Source organism: Ovis canadensis, chromosome 9, assembly GCF_042477335.2.
Source record: "Ovis canadensis isolate MfBH-ARS-UI-01 breed Bighorn chromosome 9, ARS-UI_OviCan_v2, whole genome shotgun sequence".
Taxonomy (NCBI): domain Eukaryota; kingdom Metazoa; phylum Chordata; class Mammalia; order Artiodactyla; family Bovidae; genus Ovis; species Ovis canadensis.
Genome location: NC_091253.1, coordinates 69,330,069 through 69,343,302, shown reverse-complemented (window position 1 = coordinate 69,343,302; position 13,234 = coordinate 69,330,069). Strand labels below are relative to the sequence as shown.

Below are 13,234 nucleotides of genomic sequence, written 5' to 3'. Positions count from 1 at the left end.
TTTTTCAAAAAGGTCCCTTTTGATATTTCATCCTTGTTATTCTCTTTTTAGAGAAGTCAATGGCAACCCACTCCAGTACTCTTGCCTGGAAAATCCCAAGGACAGAGGAGCCTGGTAGGCTGCAGTTCATGGGGTCTCTAAGAGTCAGACATGACTAAGCGACTTCACTTTCACTTTCATACATTGGAGAAGGAAATGGCAACCCACTCCAGTGTTCTTGCCTGGAGAATCCCAAGAATGGGGGAGCCTGGTGGGCTGCCGTCTATGGGGCTGCACAGAGTTGGACACGACTGAAGCGACACAGCAGCAGCATTCTCTTTTTCCCTACTTGGGTCACTCCTTAGAGGTGGCTAAGTCTAAAATAAGTGGAGGAAAATACTACTCCTTCTCTGAACTTTACTAAACATTTAGGTACTTAAATTTTATCTTCATATAGAATACTGTTCAATTTTTTATAAAACATGTAATATAGCTCTACAATCTAAATACAGAGCATATTATACATTTCCAGTCTCTGAATCAATAAAAGACTGACAACCCTACACTTACAGATTTGCAACATTACACTTGCAACGCTTAAAAATGCAGTTATCATAAAAGGTGTTGCTTAAAGGTAGCTTTTTTAATGCAGTGTGAATTTTAAAGGAGCGTGCGGCATTTAAGAAATGATGTCTTCAAGAAAAATTTATTCTCTGTTGCTCAGTAAAGCTGAAGCATCTCGGTATTAGATCCGTTCTGATTAGATTTTCAGATTGCTTCAGATATACAGACCTAGAAATCATTTTAGAAAATGACCTTCCCAAGCTTTGTAAAAACATAAAACATAATTCATATTTAATCAAGTGTCATATGATGGCCACCAAACCAGAATCCTTATTTAAGAGCTACTAAGAAGCCAAGTAAGTGTGACCCAGTATCTTCTCTCTGATCTACACACCTTGAATACTTCTACACAATATCCAAACAATTCCACAAGCTAACACAAACAAGTCAGCAGATTTTTACATGCAGGAACTGGAGGCCAATGGGAGAAACAATGGAATACCTTCCCTCTGCTTTTTTCCCCTTTGCTTTTTAATTAAATGATAAATCTCAATATGAATTCATTAGAAGCCTGATAGCTCAATTAAGCACTGTGTTACTATATACTCTGGGGCAACGCTTCAATATCAGTTAACAGAGTTGGGATGTAACCTGAGCAGGAAATGAAAGCCAAAAGTTATATTCGACCTACCATTTGGGAGAAAAATTGCAATTAAGGGGGAACAGAAAGTCCCAGTATCTACAGACTGTTAAAATTAAATGACAAAAACACCATAATGGTTTCTCCTGTAGCAATAAATTCCTTAGATTCACATTACATAGTAAAGCCTGTCAGTTCATTTTAATTTGGTTTCACCGATAGCTTATTCAACAGAACAAGAACAAAAAAGAAAAAGAAAGAAAGGAAGGAAACTACTGTGGAGAGGCAGAAAAAGGTTATTGGGAGAAATATCCCCTTTGGAAATAAAAAGAAACTGGGTGAATTAGTAAATGATGCACTTGGGGAAAACACGGGGATTCCTGGGCTGTAAACCAAAGACAGGGACACCTACAGACCCATACATCGAATCAACGGTTAGCAGCATTTTGATTAAACACAGTAATCAAATAAATGAACGTTAAAGAAATGTAATTAAATACATGTCAAATAAATGAATAAGTGTGATTTACTAAATAAGTTAAATTTTTAAATTTACAAATAAACACAACTTGTTTAAATAAATGTAATTTCTCTTTTTCACTTACCCAACAAAAACTGAGTGCCCATTGTGGGTGGGTCAGGCACAGTGCTAGGCTGTGAAGATACATCAGTGATTGAGCTCAGTGTCACTTTACCAACAGGGCCTTCCTGCCCCCACATTTACTGCAAATGGCCCCTCCCATTCTCACTGTGCGTGGTGAGCATTTCTAAACACCTGAACTTCATCCCCCAAAAGTCAGATTGGCCAGGAGGAGGACCTGGGCCCCGTTTCCAGAAGCTCCCCAGCCTGAGAGCCAATGTCTTCACCCCTTTCCAAGGGTTGTTTTCTTCCCAGGATCCAAAGCTTTCTAACATAGGCCACAATAGACATGGCCATCAGTCTCCAGTCGTTAGACTGGGGCCATCTCGGGGCAGGAATGCGTGTCTGTTTGGTTCACTGTTGAATCCCCTGTGCCTGGAAAACAGCAGGTGCTCAGGAAGTATCAGCTGAGTAAGTTCAGTGAAAAACCAACCTGAATCCTCCCCTCAGGGCCTATACAATTACTGAGGAGAGAGAAAAACAGATAGTTAAACAAATGGAAAAAAACACAGCCGTGCCAGGTAGAACAGTTCTACAAGAGCCCAAAACAGGGGATTGTGACAAGTCTGGGGCATCAGGGAAGTGACTCTGGAAGAAATGAATGGAGCAGGGGACAGCTTTCCAAGAAAGAGAGAGGAGGGTATGCGGGGAAAGGGAGGAAGAGGAGGAAGGAGACTTCACTAAGAGCCTGAGGACAGAACGGCAGGGGGAGCTGCACCAACCCCAGCCCCACCCCCACCACACTGTGTGGATGAACCACGAGAAGCCCCCAAGGCAAATCCCAGTACGTGGTGGCACGGTCCTACGTTATCAGTGCTGCTGTGGATGCTTTCCACCAGTCTGTCAGGATGCCAGCATATATGCAGGATGTGTGAAATCCATTCCAGATTTCCACCCATTAGTTCCCATGCTGGACTCCCCTAGAAAAGGGGAAAAAACCAGGACATGTGCCCCAACGCACCATCCAGGGCAGCCTCTAGGCTCTAGACAAGCGGCTCTTCATCCCTTTGTGGGCACATTCTCTCTCTAATTCCTAGCCTCCACACTCCACACCTGGGGCAGCTCTTTACCTGAGCCCAGGGCCCAAGTCACTCGGAAGACTAGTCCATCAAGAATAACTAGCATCACAGGCCCACACAGCAATACGAGAAAACTTCGTATTTCTCATTACAGTACTGATATGTATCATAAAACCCCAGAAATCTGAGTTAGCAACAAATACCAGAACTTTCATACAAACCCCAAGGACACCCCTTGTACCCCGAGCCCTTGGAGAACTTGCTGAGCTTAGTATTAATAGATAAGCTTTCAAATGGAGAGCTTCTTTTTAGGGCCACCAAAATATTTTTATTTTCACCTCAGGGGTTGAAAAAAAAAGTTATAAAACTCATTACATGCTCCCTGACTTTCTTAAACAAAGGCCAGTGTACACAAGTGATGGCTTGTGGTCAGCACTATGCCATGGCATAGTTTATCTGATATTTACAGAGGCTCTGGTCGGTGTGACCGCCACAGTGCCCGGGGGCAGGACTCACAGGCATACATATGGTGTATCCGTAGGACACGCTCGGGTTCTGGGCTAGCCGAGCTTAAGCTGCAGGGCTTCTTGAATGGATAAGGAGATGTGGTCCATATATATGTAATAGAATATTGGCCATAAAAAGGAACGAAATTGTGTAATTTGCAGAGATGTGGATGGACCTTGAGACTGTCATATAGAGTGAAGTAAGAAAGAAAAACAAATACTGTATAATATCACTTACATATGGAATCTAGAAAAACAATACAGATGAACTTAGGTGCAAAGCAAAACTAGAGACACAGATGTAGAGACAAACATATGTACAGGTAGCAAGAGGGAAAAGGGACAGAGGGATGAATTGGGAGGCTAGCACTGATACTATGTATAAAATTAGTAACTAATGAGAACCTACTGTAGAGCACAGGGAACTCTACTCAAGGCTCTGTGGTGACATAAATAACAAGGAAATCCAAAACAGAGGGAAAATATGTACACGTGTGGCTGATTCACTTTGCTGTACAGCAGAAACTAGCACAACTTTGTAAAGCAACTACACTCCCATAAAAACAAATTAAAAAAAAATTTCAGGGCTTCTTTACTTCTTCTGGGTGTTAACGCTTCCTGGCCTGCTTCCTTCTATTTGGGTTGCCAGCTGTCCCTTCTTCCCAGACCTGCCTTCCCAAGAATCGCTCTCTCTTTAAATTGATTGCTTGGAATCTGCTGTGGGCTAAGAAACCAGATTACCAAGCTGATTAGAACTGTCTCTTCTCCAGTAAGATGAAATAAATTCTAGGTGAGAAACACGAGTGATACTCTATAAATCAACCACGCTATTGTTGACGTGTGTGTGGTCTTTATGACATCAGCTCCAGCTGTGCAGAAGCAATAGACGCCAACGTGAAGAACGCAGGCGCAGAACGCTGATGGCATTCTGGTTGATATCCCTGCTGTGTGCACTTAGGCAAGTCACTTATAAAGATTCTCTGAACTTCGCTCTGCATCTCAAATGCATATCTTCCTGCTTGGGTGGACATAAAGATTCAAGAAGATACTGCCCATTACCCAGCACACGGTACACTCTCAAGAATGCTATCATCATCATCAACCAGGCTCAAATCTGTCAGTGCCAACAGGATATGGCTTCAACAGTGTTTACCACAGCCAACTTCCCCTAACCACAGACCCCCATTTCAGGAAGCAACTTTAGGCTGCTCTTTGCAAAAGGATAGCCACCAATTCAATTAAGAATGACAATCTGACAGGGCAGCCTTTTAACCGATGAGGTCGCCACCAGACCCAGAGACGTGGCCTAATACGAATGGCTCTCCCTCGAAGAAGTAAAGATCCCCAGGGCAGCCAGTCAGGCTGGTTTCATCCAGGGCCTACATGAGCGAATTCAGTAAAGACTGGCCCGTGGTTGGCAGACACACACAGTGACAGAGGGGCCAGCCAGCGCAGAGATGAAGGTCCAGATGGAGATACCCAGCTGTTGCGCTGGGTCCTGAGAACTCACTGGAGCAGTTCCAGTCCAGCTTCTGTTCCGTGTGCCCTTCACAATAAATCCTGTGACGTAAGGTGGCCTGAATGGTACTCTGCTCTTAGCAACCTAAGCGCCTGTGGAACCAACCCGTTCATATGCAGTATCCTTCCAAAAGTTATCCTCAACCAATCAGGGTGCCGAAGTCACCTGCAAAAGTGACCATTTGCATTCTTGGAGCAGTCGCCCCAGGGAACTTGAAGGATGTGGAGGCAAGGCAGTGCCTGACTGCCCCAGAGACAGCCAGCTCCACGTGCCCATACCCTTGCCCCAGGCCACCTGCAAGCTCCAATGCCCATCTACATCTTTCCACAGCCCACAGAAACAATGGGTGGCCTTCCAGAGCACCTACCACAATTTCCTGAGGATTACACATCAAGAGAGAGGTGAGCAGTTATTTCTGCGGCTTAGTAAAGAGCCAAGTTATGAAACAAAACAAACCTCTGTGGCTGATTAGAAAATGACAGGAAGATGGTTTTTAATAAACACCACCACCTTGCAGAGCACATTAGCATTTCCCAGTTTTTGCATCAGAAGCATGCACCCACACTACCTCCTTTCAATGTCCTGGTGAGGGATTGTGATCCCCACTCCCAGATGTGGAAACTGAGGCTGAGAGGTTCATCACCTAGTCCAGAAACGTGTGTGGGTCAGTGACTTCCCTGGTCCGGGGTCGCTGCACTCTTCTAAAGGGCTTTGCAGGAATCAAGAAGGTATACAAGACAGGCAAAGTTCTCCAAAATTCTCACTGCTGCTCAAAGCAATTATGATGCAAAGAGAGCCTAACTAACTAGGCATAAGGAGATTGGTTCACTTTATTTTCTCTCTTGTTTTTTTTTGTTTTGTTTTGTTTTTCTTTTTTTCTTGGCCACACAGGCTTGCGGGATTTTAGTTCCCTGACCAGGGATTGAACCCAGGCCCTCAGCAGTGAAAGCACTGAGCCCTAACCAATTCCCCTCTGACTTGGTATTTAAATCACTTAGAATAGTGCCTCATTTGCACTTAGAATCCCAGATCTGACCTGGACACCCCACAGGCAAAGCCACCTGCCTCAGTTCACCTCCAAAGAACTATAAACTCAACAACCAAAGAGAAAAGAGATGAGGGACTTTGAGCAACTGATACAATTAACTTAAAAAAATGACACCTACCCAGGTTAGGCCCACAGATTCTGAGATCCCAGGAAAGGACTGCAGGATGCAGGGAGGAAGAAGTCTGCTCAGTAAGAGACACAACAGAGGTTTTTGGCTCCAGCAAAAACAAAACTTCAAAGGGACCAGAGCTGCGGGAGCTTCAGAGACCCCCTGCAGGACCAATTAACACCTACAAATGTTTATCTAAGCAGTCATTTCATGATGGCTACTTCACTAAATGGGTGCTCAGACTCACCTCAAGAACAGCTATTCCTCCAAAAGGGATCTGGGTGGGGGTTGGGAGAAAGGAAGTGCTGTATTTTCTGAGAGAGACCTTAGTCAAGAAGAAAACAAATCCTCAGTACAGTGAAATTCATCACAGGCCCAAGTATAATACAAGACGGGAAACAAGTTAAATCTGTTAACTAAGAAAATGGAAATCAACTAGGATATAGGTATGAGTTACTAAAAAGAACTATGCAGCCATTAAAAATCCTACTTTAACATTTTAATAGGCTTTTCCTATTTAGAGGGAGAGAAAAATGCTCTGGGATAATGTTAAGAAAAGAGCAACATGTAAAAATACATTTAAAGTCGGACTCTGACTTTATAAAACCCACAGACGAGGCTGGCCGGAAGTTTGCTGTATTCATTCCTGGATGCCTCAAGCTCCAACACCTATGCGTCTGGCACAAACAAGACACTGCAAGAAAATGTGTCAGATTCATTATTTACTATTAATTAAGCAGTAATTAACATATCTATAGAAGGCACTTGGATATGCAGAGATAGAATGACATAATCACAGAGGTGTACATGTTGGTTATAAAAGGTGAACTTCTGAAGTTCAACAATAGTGGTGAGCTCTTATTGTGGGGATTAGAGAAGAAACTTATTTTCATATTCCTATCTTTTGCATTTACCTAATTTTTCACAAAAGCTCTGCATGCTGATTGTGGTTGTGGTAGTCACTCAGTTGTGTCCGACTCTTTGAGACCCCATGGGCTACAGAGCCCTCCAGGCTCCTCTGTCCATGGGCTTCTCCAGGCAAGAATACTGGAGTGGGTTGCCATTCCCTTATCCAGAGGGTCCTCCCGACCCAAGAATCGAACCCAGGTCTTAGGCTCTGCATAGCTCATAATTTTTTAGCCACTGTTTTTCTATAGGGATCCTGAGGGTAGAGAGCAGTGGTGTGCTATACTCTAGAAACTGGGCTCATTCTGTCAGAAGTGGAACCTTCCAGTGGGTCTCCCATTTCGACAGGATCACACCTTCTTACCTGGGGCAAAGATCACTCCTGTGATCTTTGAACCATCTCATAGGTTCCCTGACACCTAGTGTGGTCACTCCTGTACAATCTCACGGGTTCACTGACACCTAGGACAGGGCAAACCCCGCAATGTGCTATCACTGAGGGCAGAGGTCACATACAACTCACTTCCTCACTTTTCTGGGAAGAGCTTTTGGAGAGAATTAAAGCCAGAATCTACACAGACACAGTTATTAACACCCCTTGAACTGATCGGAAGGGGTGAAGGAGTTCAATGTTTCTGTTGTTCAGTCACTAAGCTGTGGTCTGACTCTTTCGACGGCATGAACTGCAACACACCACGCTGATAAATGGGGCCATCCCGATCCCATCTCTGAGCCAAATTTTTCCTTGGAAAACATGTATAGAAAGGAAAGCAGCGGGGGGGGGGGGGGGGGGGCGGGTGGAGAGATATGATGTACAAACACTGGAATGCTATTAAACTCACACACAACTGTGAGTAGGCAGACATGTTGTTTGGCTCTTTAGGGTGGTAACGTCCTGTCGAGGGAACACCATCCTCGGCATTCAGAATGCCTGGTTCGGACACCGCTGCGTCCTCACCAGATGCAACTGTGGCTCCTTACTTGACCTTCTCGAGGCCTATCTGTAAAATGGAGATTTGACACTGGTTGAAAGGCTTAAGGCGCTCATAAAGGCAACCTGACGTCAGGCACCGGGCAAACGCCATGCAATTGTGAGGAGGTCCTTGCACATTAGAGGAACCTGGTCACTGGGCAGAAGAGCTTTGAAGGAAAACCAGATGGTTGTTGAGCTCAAGAAAATGCAAACTCCTGTGTTCACATCCAGGCAAAAACACACTCCAGAGTCTGGGGCAGCCGGTGACCACTGAGCCAGAGAGGTTCCTCTGAAGAGGCAGGAAAATGACGGTCACGAGGGAGCAGCAGGAGGCTTCAGAGAAATGAGAGGAGCCACACAGCTTGGGCTTGCCCCCATTCAGGCACCCACACGCTGTGCAGCCTACGATGCACCTCACCAGAGCAGGCCTCAGCTCATGTACCTGGAGCATGGCCTGCCGAGACACCCGTGAGCAGAGGAGCCAGGCCCTACCAAGCATAACCTTTGGTGTGACCTTAGCATACTCAAGGTCATTGGCAGCAGGTGTCTCATTGCCACAGTTCTGGGGAGGCACATCCACAGGCCTTCCAACAAAGGGAACATGCGTTTTGGCCAAGTCTGTGCCATCTAAAGCTGATATCACAGTCACGGGGACGACCAACAGTGGCCTCTCACAGGCAGGGCCTTCCTAGTAAGCCATTCTCTGCAGGCTTAGGTCAAGGATTCTACTGGCAACTGTCATTTGTTGAACTGGACTCAATCAATCTGCAGTGTCCTTAGAAGTAGCACACAGAACCCCAACCTTTAGGGATTCCTTACAAATTAGGTTCTTGGGCTCTCTCCAGAAAGCAAGTTCAGAGGAATGGAGAAACGTGTGGGGGTGGGGGGCGGGGGCTAATGGGGAAGTGTTAGAGAAAGTTTTAGAACCTCAGTTCAAGAAGACACAATTGCCAACTTCAAGATTAGCCTAGGGCTGGCCTTAGCTTTATTTTAAAACTGTGATTTTGTGGTCTATTTTAGAAATGTTGTTGGTGCCACTGTACACCTGTGGGGGAAAGAGTGCTTCTACATTTAAAACCTGAGAAGCACAATTTCCACCTTTCATTCCTCCAAGGTTCCCTGATGGATCGCAAACTTGCTCAGGTGTCTAGGAACACAGCTTGGGAAAAGGGGTAATAAACACATCATTTACTTGTACACATTTTGTGCTTGCCATGAATGCATCTGAATTCAGCTTCTCATTCAGTGAATTAATTCCTTGAGGCCAAACTGAAAGGTTCCCACAACTCCTACTTAGACACAACAGCTCCAGGGACCTCCAACTTAGTTGGCAATGAAAAGAAAAATGCAAGCCTGAGAGCAAAAGTTCTCAAGTCTGACAATGCCCTTTAGTAGTGGCTGTGCATCAACTCCTAAAACTAGATGACAAATTATGCATGTATGTGCTTTCTTTTTTTTTTCCCACAAAGTTTGTCCAAAGTCTTTATCAGCTTCTCAAATGAGTCCAAGAAAAATCCTATAAGAAACACCATCAACAAGGACCTTCCAGTGGCTGGAAAGCTTTCAAGTGTGTCTGTAATTAAAGATAGACTATTGTAGGTCAAGGGAGAGAAAGTCAGAAAAAGGTTTACTCTCTAGGACTATCCCTGCCACGGACCAGTTTTCTGACCTTAAGCAAATCCATCAGTCTATCCCTCAGTTTCCACATCAGCAAAAGGAGGATGTTTGGAAGTCGAATGATCCCTTAACCTCGGGACCCTTAAAAATACCAGGATTGTGAGCTTCAACAAACACAGGAAAAAGATGTCCAAAAGGCCTGCCCAGAATCCTGCCTGTTACCAGAAGAGCACCTTAAAATATTCTCCACCGCTTTCCTTGGAGGGGTCAAAGATAGAAGCCACCTCTCATTTCCTTCTCTTTCTTCTATTTCAGAAAGCCAAATTTGAAGTTTCACAATAATGCCCTCTGAAGGGATCTGAACTACGTAGTTCATGCAAAAACTACGGTCATTCTGTAAGAATGCATAAGAAGCTCAAAAGATGTAAAACAGAATTTCTCTAAAGCCTCATTACAAATCATGTAATCACCGCATCAACTTCTTTTAGCCGCCGTCATCTACATCTGTGAATATATGTAACTGATGAAAATTAATTATGAGTGTCATAAAAAATGGATGTTCTAATATAATCCTAGACGTCTGGGTCACAACTATTGCTCGATTACAAGAGAAAAGTCTTTCCCTTTATTCCACATAGCTCTTCTATACCTTTAGCAATAAATGTCTGCTTTTCACAAAAGTAACGGTGAGATGAAGAAACTAAATATTTATTGTCACTTAAGACTAAATTTCACTAAAAGCAACTTTTTTAGTTGTACATATTCTATGGTATCCTAACTTGGCCATGAGACCGTAAATTTTCAATCTAATTATCATTCCCCTAATTCTAGAGCAAAGTTATATGTAGTTACTTGTGGCAGCAAATTAAACTGAAGCATTTTCATAGACACTTGGTAATAAAAAAAGAGAAGCAGATGAAAACGGATTCTGTTTTCACAAGCCATTATCAAGTGAACGCTTATAGAGCGCTCTGGAACCATCTAAAACCCATTCTACCAAAGGATAAACTAAGGTTCAAGATGATGAATCAGAAGTCACACCATGAGGCAGTATAAGAAGTGGAACTTAGATGATTTCTATAGACCTAACTGCAACATCCTCCTCTAGAATGCTGGAACGAGATTAGCATCTGATTGGAGGAGTTCTGTGTTTGATACATACACGGCTGACTTCCAGAAAACATCAGGATAAATAGCAAAGTACAGTAGTTGGGCTTACTTCAGAGCACAAGACAGGTTGCCTGCTTTGAGAGCATTCTCACCACATCAGAGTTCATTCTTCATCTTCAGATCTTCCAAAGTCAACACAATAGGAAATCATGTTCGCAAACACCATTTCGCAACGATAAAGCATCCAGATAACTCAGTGAGAGGAATGAGTTAAAACTCCAGGTCAACCAGGCCAATGAATACAAACGTTCTACAGCACCATCCCATCCCAGGAAATGAGGTTAGCGCTGGAAAGTATGCAAAAGAGGAATGAAGAAAATCCAGAAGTGGCTGTGAAAGAAATCCCTGCTCAGGAGAAAGAGGCAACTTGCCTTCCTCACTAAATGCCACTTTTCAAAGGAGACTCAATCCTGAGGGCCTGACCCCTTGCGGCCTTAAAAATAAACCAAAACAAGGGCGTGGGTGTCAGATTTCTTGGTGCAATCACAAAGGGGTCAAAAATTAGGGACATTTAATGAGCAAAAATTAAAAGTTTCTAGAGAACGAACCCCTCCTTCCCTCATTGCCAAAATCTCTAGAAAAACGCTTCAGCACAGAATGTAGACATTTAATATTCATTTGAGGCCTAGGAGGGTAAAGCAGATATGATTGTTGTATCGGATGGAGGGTGTTTCCCAAATAAATGTACAATTCCAATTTCTTAAGGTAAGATCTCAGGTCCAGCTCCTTTAGAAGAATGAAGGCCATCATGATCTTTCTACGAAATTCAGTGAGACTGCTTTAGACTGAAAGGTTAAGACTTCATCTCGAGTTACTCCACCATAAACCAGACAAAGAAATTCTTCAAAGGCTATGAGCATTTTTTTCTTACAAGCACCCACAGGAATAGGTCAATGTAAATGTCGTGTAAACAAAGCGTTCATTACAAACCACAGTTTGTTTCTTTTGTGAGAAAAATTGAAGCCAGGGCAGCTGCACCCAACATTCACAGGTAACTGCCCCTGAAGCAGGGGACAATTTAGATTCATAATTGACCCTACAGCCTCGGGCTTTGCTTATGCTTGAAGGCAAGAGGTGCTGCGGGTTGGGGAATCCCAGTGTTTGATCCCTTCTCCTTTACTGTCTACATCAAGTACAGAAGGATTTGAACTTCCCTTCCAATCTCTCCGACAAGAGGCCTGAGTGTCTGAGGAAATCCACAGACAACAATCAAACCTTTCATTTCAGGGCCCTTTCCCCACCATGCCCCTCCGTTCCTGTTCCAATCAGTTCTGCGAAGTGTTCCCCCTATTCTGCAATTCATGAATCAACTGCAAAATCCGCCAACCTCTGCCAGTTCCTCTTGTACTAGCGGAGAGGTTCCCCTTGCTTCCTTGGGTAGCACAAGGCTGCTCTGGTTTTTAACTGGCGTAACGTGGAAATGCACCGTAGGAGCTCACTAACTCTTTCAAAGCCAGACAGAAGTTGAGTAACTGGAGCTCCCACCCCATCGACCAGGAAACGGACCCTCCAAGCTCAAGTTAAAGCCCATTGGTGGAAACTAGTTTTGACCCCCCCCCCCCCAAGTCCAGTGTCTCAGTTACCATCACTGTGAAGGAAAAGCAAGAGTGAGAAAGGCTACAAAGTCTCCAGCTCAGTTACTTAGCAACTGGACAAAACTTGCTTCACTCCAGAGGGTGAGGAGGCATCTCACCACCCATTCAGAGAGTAACAGTCTCCGATTTACATGCAAATTGATAAAGACAAAAGGGAAGAGGAAATCTAAATTAGCAACTGGAGTTTACAGCAGTAGAGCTGAGGCCCAGATTTACAAACAGCTTTCTCCCAGGGAGGGAGGCAGGATATATACACACCAACAAGCACACATGAATGAGTGCAAGCATGCATGCATGCGTGCGTGCAAGATCACAGGCCCTAACCAGCTTACAGTCTCCCTTCATAAAAGTCAATGCCATCTGGGAGTAGGGAAGAGACAGGCACAGAAAGTTTAGGAGCTAAAATTAGAGCACTTTCACTACTAACACACATTTAGGGTTTACGGAAAGATGACAATTGGAGGGTGGGAGAATCCCAGGGAAAGCAGCTTCCCCTCCCTCCTCCTGAGAACAGCAAATAAAGCATCAATCTTGGGTGGAAGGTCCCTAGATTGGGTGGATTCAGAGCCTCTGGGGTCCCTATAACCTCTCACAAACCCTCTCCTGGCTCCGCCGTTGAAGCGCAGGTTCCAAACTTGGATCAAACCCACACCTTTCATAGAAGACACATCACCCTGAAGGTTTTCCAAGCAAGAGGGAGTCACTGTCACCTACTTGGCCCAAGAAAGTGCTCCAGGCTTTTCTGTTTGCCCGAGGAGCTCCAACTCTGGGTCTTCAGCTCCAAGCCACACACCAGAGAACCAGGCTGCTCGGTCCCAGGCTTGGAGCAAGAGGAAGAGGACCGGAGGGGCTCCCCTGTCCCACCCCCATTCCCCAAGCTCACACCTGGACCCAGGTGGGCAGGACCCAGGTGGGCAGGGCCCGGGGCTAACCCTCTGAGGCCCGTCAC

General features: G+C 44.6%; 1 protein-coding gene across 1 annotated transcript in view; it reads right to left on the bottom strand.

Moving 5' to 3' along the window:
• EXT1 (exostosin glycosyltransferase 1) overlaps positions 1–13,234 on the bottom strand; it is a 325,916-nt gene that overhangs the window by 309,998 nt on the left and 2,684 nt on the right. The window lies entirely within an intron of this gene.